Raw genomic sequence first — 10288 nt, 5'->3', positions numbered from 1 at the left:
TCCATATTTGTGCCTATTCCAAAGAAAGGTGATCCAACCGAATGCAGAAATTACTGAACAATATCATTAATATCCCATGCTGGTAAAATTTTGCTGAAGATCATTCAAAAGCGGCTGCAGCAGTACATTCACAAGGAACTGCCAAAAATTCAAGCCTGATTCAGAAGATGTGGAACCAGGGATATAATTGCTGATGTCAGATGGATCCTGACTGAAAGTGGAAATACTAGAAATATGTTTTCCTGTGTTTTATTGACTATGTAAAGGCATTTGACTCTGTGGGTCATAACAAATTATGGATAACATTGTGAAGAACAAGAATTCCAGAACACTTAATTGTGCTCATGAGGAACCTGTAGATCAAAAGATGGTCTTTGGAACAGAACAAGGGGATACTGCCTGTTTTAAGGTCAGGAAAGGTGTGCATCAGGGTTGTATCTTTCACCAGACTTATTCAATCTGTATGCTGAGAAAATAATCTGAGAAGCTAGACTGTATGAAGAAGAACAGGGCATCAGGATTGGAGGAAGACTCATTACCAACCTGCGTTACAAAGATGACACGATCTTGCTTGCTGATAGTGAAGAGGACTTGAAGCACTTACTGATGAAAATCAAAGACTACAACCTTCAGTATGGATTAAAAAACCAAACCAAACCCGTTGCCGTCCAGTCGATTACAACTCATAGGGACCATATAGGACAGAGCAGAACTGCCCCATAGGGTGTCCAAGGAGCACCTGGTAGTTTTTAACTGCCGACCTTTTGGTTAACAGCTGTAGCTCTTAACCGCTACACCACCAGGGTTTCCAGCATGAATTATACCTTAACATAAAGAAAATAAACATCCTAACAACTGAGCCAATAAGGAACATCATGATAAATAGAGAAAAGATTGAAGTTGTCAAGGACTTCATTTTACTTGGATCCACAAACAACACCCATGAAAGCAGCAGTCAAGAAATCAAATGACAAATTGCATTGAGCAAATCTGCTGCAAAAGACATCTTTAAAGTGTTAAAAAGCAAAGATGTCACTTTGAAGACTAAGGCACATCTCATCCAAGCCATGCTGTTTTCAATCACCTCATATGCATGTGCAAGCTGGACAATGAATAAGGAAGATGGAAGAAGAATTCACACCTTTGAATTGTGGCATTGGTGAAGAATATTGAATATACCATGGACTGCCAAAAGAACAAACAAATTTGTCTTGGAAGAAGTACAACCAGAATGCTCCTTATAAGCAAGGATGATGAGACTACGTCTCATATACTTTGGACATGTTATCAGGAGGGATTAGTCCCTGGAGAAGGACATCATGCTTGGTAGAGAGTCAGCGAAAAAGAGGAAGACCCTCAATGAGATGGATTGATACAGTGGCTGCAACATTGTGCTCAAGCATAACAACGATTGTGAGGGTAGTGTAGGACCAGAACTGCAATGAGTTAGAACGGAGTCGATGGAACCCAACAACAACAGGACTTTGGAGGCTCAAACTAGGTAATATTTTTGTTTGTTTCCTTTGCATTTCATCAATAGCCTTCTTTTTGTCGATAACGGAGGCCAAGCCTAGTTTAAATGGGGATGAGGGTGAGGCACAAGGCATCAAGGGGACGAGGACAGGGTTCCAAGTCAAACAAAAAGCAAATAGGAAGAATGACAACTGAAAAGAACCAACCACAAAAGCTAATGATTTACATATAATTTCTCCAAATGTAAAGAGATAAAAGAGAAACAATTTTGAGATATACTCACTGCCTCTTGCCCCTTGCCTCTGCAAGGACCACTAGAATTTCTCAGAAATCCTTGGAGCACAGGTTAAAAACTACTGGGACATATTCAGAATGTGACTCTATTAGTGGCTCTGCCATTAACTAGCTGTGTGACTTTGGTTAGGGCACTTAGTCTCCCTTGTGCTCTGCTTAGCACATTTTAAAAAAATAATAAGGAAACAAACAAAAAAAGTGTAATTAGACTACTACATGCTATGCCTACTTTAGAGGCTAGTAAAAGGGAAATAGAAATAATAGGTACATTGTTTGGGTAGCCATAGATGTAAAGTCACTAATGTGGATGTTAATTATACATAAATACACACATTTTTTCTTCCTTTTAGTTGGCCTGGTACCTTCAAGATCTGAGCATTTCCTCCATAAAGAGTTGTTCTATAATGAAATTGCGATGTACCCAGTGCCCCCATTGCCACCCCTTGTTATGTATGGCCTCTGTAACCATCCCCCATTACCACCCCATTACCACCCCACTAGAGCGTCAAGTCCCCAAACTTTTCTTCTGCCCTTTTTCTGTCAAAAGTCACCATTCATTCAGGGGTGTGGCCTTTACTCCTCCATTCCAAGTAATACCTGATATCTTAGCAAGGATCATCTAGAGGCAATATTTCAATTTATATCAGTAACTCTACTCATGGGTATTTAACTATTGTGAACAGTTATTTGAAAAAGTAGTGATTGTAGCAGCAGTAGGAGAAGCAAGGTAGATGGGCAGGGAAAAGATCTTTCAGTACATCATAAATTGCACCAAATTTTATTCAGCTGAATTGAGCCTTTAAACACTGAAAAAGTTTTTGATGTAGAAGACAGGTACTATTAGAAATCATGAATGTTTTTTAAAGGGTTAATATGTGGGTAATACATCATTGTTTGTGATAGTGTGTGTATGTGTACAAATTTGTGCAAATATAGCAGTAATTGGGGAAGATAAATGTGTTTTTTCTTCTTTCCATCAAAATTTAATCTTTCTCAATTCAGACAAGATTCTGCAAACATTTAATAGAACAGGGGAAACCAGTGACAAAATCTGCAAAGAATGAATAAAAGGACAGTAATTACTGAGCTACAAAGAGCAAAGCAAATTGGAACATGCCACTGTTTTGTTATTTGAGTCATTTCTTGCCTCTATTGTTGTTTCAAGTCCCATGCACAGATTTGGAATGTCCCCAGCCTACAATTTCCTATTGCTTTATGCTTTAGACAGACTGAAGCATTGTTCAACAGAGACACAGCCCTTTGACCGTATTTCTTGGCTGGCTCCATATTCAATCAGCTCTGCCATGCTTTCCAAAAAGAAGCTTAGAGCTAAGACTGATATAAAATACCTTTTTTTGTGATGGAGAGTTAAAAAAATCTAATCAAAATCTTGCCAGATCCCCTCAACCCCCCCCCAAAAAAACCCTCATTCCCCATACAGAAGCCAGAATATCAGGATTCGAGGAGGAAATTGAGTAAAAATGATAGCAATTGGAAAAACTTTCTCATCTGCAGCAGCAGCTGGAAATGGGTATTAGAACTGAGTACCATCCAGATGCTGTGAAAGCTGATGAAAATGGATGAAACTATGCAACTTAATGGTGTGAAGAGATTGGCTGAGCTCTTTGTTCAAAAGAAAACATTTAAATAAATTGCTGAATATATTTCTAAGCTGCTCTCACCATTTTATGTTTTTTAAATGTCAGTTATTTGGGGGTGGATGTCAGAAGTGGTGGATACTGAAACATCTCTTTTTCAGAAAAGACTTCAGTTTCCAATAATAAAGACCAGAGTTTCACTTCACGACACTTGTCAACGAAATCCAGAACAAGGATCACATTCTCTGAGGTTGTAGCTATGGGTATGTCTAACAAAATGATCATATATCCAATATTTGGCATACTGCTTTCATATACAAAGGAATATTTGGAGTCAGCTTACCTAAAGCAATATGATTCAAGAATAAACAAAATTGTGTTCCTGATGGGTAATATGAAGTGACTGAGGAATTGGCACCTGATCCTTGATTAAAAAAAAAAAAGAAGTTGTATAAAGACTATAACCCCATGCTTTCTAGGTTACTCTGTGTGAACAGATTCTCAGCATACTTGAATTAAGCACAGTACAAGTCACTGAGGCATCTAGGTGAGAATTACTAAATAGAGAAACAGTTCTGTTTTTTAAAGTGGCATAATCAAATCTCAGGGAAGTAGGGACTATGGCTAATTGCCATTCTGAGGATCCTGAGTAGTCAAAGTCAAATTAGTCAGTGGTCTGTCTTCTACTAGTGAACTGTGTCAAATCTCCCAAAAAGCACCAACACAATTATTGATTAGAGGCCTAGTAGACAGTCTTAGGGAAATGATCAATGCCATTGTTACAGGAGAGGTCAATCAAATAGAAGTAAAATTCTACTTTATGATAGAAGCGAATGCATCAAAACCAAGTTGTGATGGCTTTACTTTTATTAGGCAAAGGTTTTCCATCCTGAGTACTCAGTACCTTCAAACACTAAACGCAAAAGCAAATTTCCATATTTCATCTTCTTCAACATATTTACTGACAATACTTTTCTATTTTCTCTCTTGGAAATTCTAGTTACATATCACACAAATACATGAAGATTCAAGGCAATTCAATCCATGCTATCCAACTCAGCAGTTGACATTATATTTAGTTTTGTAAGGCTTGCATCTTAATTTTTACTACAATAATGACTTCTTATTGAACTCTCATGATTTAAAGAGAACCATCAATTATCTGTTCACAACTTGAATTTTTAAATTCTTAGCGAGGTAACATCATAAACTTTCACAGGTGCTGTACTGCACCAAAGAAGCTGGTCGAAAAGATTAAAAAAAAAAAAAGGACTCAGCAGTCAATTGTAATTTGGCAAGAGTTCAGCTGCTAACCAAAAAGGTTGGCAGTTCAAATTCACCAGTCACTTCTTGGAAATCCTTTAGGATACTTCTACTCTTCTATATGGTTGCTATGAGTCAGAATAGACTTGATGGCAGCGAGTTTGCAGTATAGAAATAATGCAAAAAGTTGATTTGACATTTTCATGAAATATATGAATTGCTACACTGTGAAAAGGATTGCAAATGGTCAGCCTGCTAGTCAACCTAGTCAGCAGAAGTAGTACATGTGTGTCTGTCCCATATATACCTTGCTACACACTCCCAGTTACTCTGCCCCTAATGAGACAGCCCACTCTCTCCCTCCACTCTCTCTTTTCGTGTCCATTTCACCAGCTTCTAACTCCCTCCACGCTCTCATCTCCACTACAGGCAGGAGATGCCAACATAGTCTCAGGTGTCCACCTGATCCAAGAAGCTCACTCCTCACCAGCATCCCTCTCCAACCCATTGTCCAGTCCAATCCATGTCTGAAGAGTTGGCTTCGGGAATGGCTCCTGTCCTGGGCCAGCAGAAGGTCTGGAGGCCATGACCACCGGGGTCCTTCTAGTCTCAGTCAGACCATTAAATCTGGTGTTATGAGAATTTGGGGTCTGCATCCCACTGCTCTTCTGCTCCCTCAGGGGTTCTCTGTTATGTTCCCTGTCAGGGCAGTCATTGGTTGTAGCCAGGCACCAACTAGTTCTTCTGGTCTCAGGATGATGTAGTCTCTGGTTCATGTGCTCCTTGCAGTCTCTTGGGCTCGTAATCACCTTATGTCCTTGGTGTTCATCATTCTCCTTTGATCCAGGTAGGTTGAGACCAATTGATGCATCTTAGATGGCTGCTTGCTAGCATTTAAGACCCCAGACGCCACTCTTCAAAGTGGGATGCAGAATGTTTTCTTAATAGATTTTTTTATGCCAATTGACTTAGATGCCCCCTGAAACCATGGTCCCAAGACCCCTGCCCCTGCTACGCTGGCCTTCAAATTATTCAGTGTTCAGGAAACTTCTTTGCTTTTGATTTAGTCCAGTTGTGCTGACCTCCCCTGTATTATGTGCTATCTTTTCCTTCACCTAAAGTAGTTTCTATCTACTATCTAGAGAATGCCCATCTTGCACCCTCCCTCCCTCCCCCATCTTGTAACCACAAAAGAATGTTTTCTCCTCAGTTTAAATTATTTCTCAAGTTCTTATGATAGTGGACTTATACAATATTTGTCCTTTTGCACTGACTAATTTCACTCAGCATAATGCCTTCCAGGTTCCTCCATGTTACGAAATGTTTCACAGATTCTGCACTGTTCTTTATCAATGCGCAGTATTCCATTCTGTGAATATACCATAATTTATTTATCCATTCATTCGTTGATGGGCACCTTGATTGCTTCTATCTTTTTGCTATTGTAAACAGTGCTGCAATAAACATGGATGTGCATATATCTGTTCGTGTAAAGGCTCTTATTTCTCTAGGATATATTCCAAGGAGTGGGATTGCTGGATCGTGTGGTAGTTCTATTTCTATCTTTTTAAGGAAAGGCCAAATCGATTTCCAAAGTGGTTGTACCATTTGACATTCCCACCAGCAGTGTAGAAGTGTTCCAATCTCTCCACAGCCTCTTCAACATTTATTATTTTGTGTTTTTTGGATTAATGCCAGCCTTGTTGGAGTGAGATGAAATCTCACTGTAGTTTTGATCTGCATTTCTCTAATGGCTAATGATTGTGAACATTTCCTCCTGTATCTGTTAGCTACCTGAATGTCTTCTTTAGTGATGTGTCTATTCATATCTTTTGCCCATTTTTTAATTGGGTTATTTGTCTTTTTGTAGTTGAGTTTTTGCAGTATCATGTAGATTTTAGAGATCAGGCGCTGATCAGAAATGTCATAGCTAAAAACTTTTTCCCAGTCTGTCCGTAGTTTTTTTACTCTTTTGGTGAAGTCTTTGGATGAGCATAAGTGTTTGATTTTTAGGACCTCCCAGTTATCTAGTTTTTCTTCTGCATTCTTTATAATGTTTTCTATACTGTTTATGCAATGCATTAGGGCTTCTAATGTTGTCCCTATTTTTTCCTCCATGATCTTTATCGTTTTATATTTAGGTCTTTGATCCATTTCGAGTTAGTTTTTGTGCATGTGGTAAGGTATGGGTCTTGTTTCCTTTTTTTAGCAGATGGATATCCAGTTATGCCAGCACCATTTGTTAAAAAGGCTGTCTTTTTCCCATTTAACTATTTTGGGGCCTTTGTCAAATATCAACTGCTCCAGTGTGGATGGATTTATGTCTGGATTCTCAATTGTGTTCCATTGGTCCATGTATCTGTTGTTGTACCAGTACCAGGCTGTTTTGACTACTGTGCTGGTATAATAGGTTCTAAAATCAGGTAAAGTAAGGCTTTCCACTTCGTTCTTCTTTTTCAGTAATGCTTTATTTATCCAGGGCCTCTTTCCCTTCCAGATGAAGTTGGTGATTTGTTTCTCCATCTCATTAAAGAATGTTGTTGGGATTTGGATTGTAATTGCATTAAATGTATAGAGCGCTTTTAGTAGAATAGACATTTTTATAATGTTAATTCTTCCTATTCACGAGCAAGGTATGTTCTTCCACTTATGTAAGTCTCTTTTGGTTTCCTGCGGAAGTGTACTGTAGTTTTCTTTGTGTAAGTCTTTTACATCTCTGGTAAGATTTATTCCTAAGAACTTTATCTTCTTGGGGGCTACTATAAATGGCATTGATTTGGTGATTTCCTCTTCGATGTTCTTTTGTTGGTGTAGAGGAATCCAACTGATTTTTGTATGTTTATCTTGTATCCCGACACTCTGCTGAACTCTTCTATTAGTTTCAGTAGTTTTCTGGAGGATTCCTTAGGGTTTTCTGTGTATAAGATCATGTCATCTGCAAATAGAGATACTTTTACTTCTTCCTTGCCAATCTGGATGCCCTTTATTTCTTTATCTAGCCTAATTGCTCTGGCAAGGACTTCCAGCACAATGTTGAAAAAGGATGGTGATAAAGGGCATCTATGTGTGGTTCCCGATCTCAGTGGGAATGCTTTCAGGCTCTCTCCATTTAGGGTGATGTTGGCTGTTGGCTTTGTATAAATGCCCTTTATTGTGTTGAGAAATTTTCCTTCTATTCCTATTTTGCTGAGAATTTTTATCATGAATGAGTGTTGAACTTTGTCAAATGCGTTTTCTGCATCAATTGAGAAAATCATGTGATTCTGTGGTGGATTACATTAATTGTTTTTCTAATGTTGAACTATCCCTGCATACCTGGTATGAAACCCACTTGGTCATGGTGAATTATTTTTTTGATAGTTGTTGAATACTATTGGGTAGAAGTTTGTTGAGGATTTTCGCATCTATGTTCATGAGCGATATGGGTCTATATTTTTCTTTTCTTGTAGTGTTTTTACCTGGTTTTGGTATCAGGGATATGGTGGCTTCATAGAATGAGTTTGGTACTATTCCGTCATTTTCTATGCTCTGAAATACCTTTAGTAGTAGTGGTGTTAACTCTTCTCTGAAAGTTTGGAAGAACTCTGCAGTGAAGCCGTCCAGACCAGGGCTTTTTTTTGTTGGGAGTTTTTTGATTACATTTTCAATGTCTTCTTTTGTTATGGGTCCATATAGCTGTTCTACCTCTGTTTGTGTTAGTTTAGGTAAGTATTGTGTTTCTAGGAATTCATCCATATCTTCTAGGTTTTCAATTTGTTTGAGTATAGCTTTTCATAGTAATCTGATATGATTCTTTTAATTTCAGTTTGGCCTGTTGTAATATCTCCCCTCTTACTTCTTATTCGTGTTATTTGCTTCCTCTCCTGTTTTTCTTTTGTCAGTTTGGCCAGTGGTTTATCAATTTTGTTGGTTTTTTTCAAAATTCCGGCTTTTGGTCTTGTTAATCTTTCAATTGTTTTTCTGTTTTCTATTTCATTTAGTTCAGCTCTAATTTTTATTATTTGTTTTCTTCTGGTGCCTGAGGGTTTCTTTTGTTGCTCTCTTTCTCTTTGTTGAAGTTGTAGAGATAATTCTTTGATTTTGGCCCTTTCTTCTTTTTGGATGTGTGCATTTATTGATATAAATTGGCCTCTGAGCACCACTTTTGCTGTGTCCCAAAAGCTCTGATAGGAAGAGTTTTCATTCTCACTGGATTCTATGAATTTCTTTATCCCATCCTTAATGTCTTCTGTAATGCAGTCTTTTTTGTGCAGGTTATTGTTCAGTTTCCAAGTGTTTAATTTCTTGTCCCTGCTTTTCCTGTTATTGATTTCCACCTTTATGGCCTTATGATCAGAGAAGATGCTTTGCAATATTTCGGTGTTTTGGATTCTGCTAAGGCTTCCATACTTTATGACCTAATTTGTGGTCTATTCTAGAAAATGTTCCATGTGCACTAGAAAAGAAAGCATACTTGGTTGCTGTTGGGTGGAGTGTTCTGTATATGTCTACGAGGTCAAATTTGTTGATTGTGGCATTTAGATCTTCCATGTCTTTATTGAGCTTCTTTCTAGATGCCCTGTCCTTCATCGAAAGTGGTGTGTTGAAGTCTCCTACTATTATTGTGGAGCTGTCTATCTCACTTTTCAATGCTGAGAGAGTTTGTTTTATGTATCTTGCAGCCCTGTCAATGGGTGCATAAATATTTAATACGGTTATATCTTCTCGGTTTTTTTTTTCTCAGTGTATTGTCCCTTTAATCATTATATAGCATCCTTCCCTATCCTTTATGATGGATTTAATTTTAAAGTCTACTTGGTCAGGAATTAATATTGCCACTCCTGCTCTTTTTTGATTGCTGTTTGCTTGATATATATTTTTTCCATCCTTTGAGTTTTAGTTTGTTTGTTTCTCTATGTATAAGGTGTGTCTCTTGTAGGCAGCATATAGACAGATCTTGTTTTTTTAATCCATTCTGCCACTTTCTGTGTCTTTTTTGGTGAATTTAGTCCATTTCCATTCAGGGTAATTATGGCTAGGTATGAATTTAGTGCTATCACTTTGATGTCTTTTTTTCTGTGTTGACAGTTTCTTTTTGCCGCTTGATTTTACGTGCTGAGTAGATTTTCTTTATATATTGTCCTTTCCTCATATTTGTTGTTGTTAATTTTGTTTCTGCTGAGTCTGTATTTTTCCCTTGTATTTTATTTTGATGAGTAGGATAGTTTTTCTCCTTTGTGGTTACCTTATTATTTACCCCTCTTTTTCTAAATTTAAAACTAACTTTTATTTCTTTGTATCCCCGTATCTTCCTCTCCATATGGAAGGTGTATGATTACATTTCTTGGTCCCTCTTTATTATTTTAATGGTGTCTCCTTTTATATAATAACATCGCTGTTATCCTGTTTTGGGCTTTTTTTTTTTTTTTTTAATAATCTTGCTTTGTGTTTTTGGATTTCCCTGTCTGGGTTGACTTCTGGTTGCTCTGCCCAGTGTTCTAGTCTAGGGTTCATACCTGATATTATTGATTTTCTAACCAAAGAACTCCCTTTAGAATTTCTTGTAGTTTTGGTTTGGTTTTTATGAATTCCTAAAACTTGTGTTTATTTGGAAATGTCCTAATTTCACCTTCATATTTAAGAGGCAGTTTTGCTGGATATATGATTCTTGGCAGGCAATT

Source organism: Elephas maximus, chromosome X (genome assembly GCF_024166365.1).
Source record: "Elephas maximus indicus isolate mEleMax1 chromosome X, mEleMax1 primary haplotype, whole genome shotgun sequence".
NCBI classification, from domain to species: Eukaryota; Metazoa; Chordata; class Mammalia; order Proboscidea; family Elephantidae; genus Elephas; species Elephas maximus.
This window is presented reverse-complemented; position numbering follows the sequence as displayed.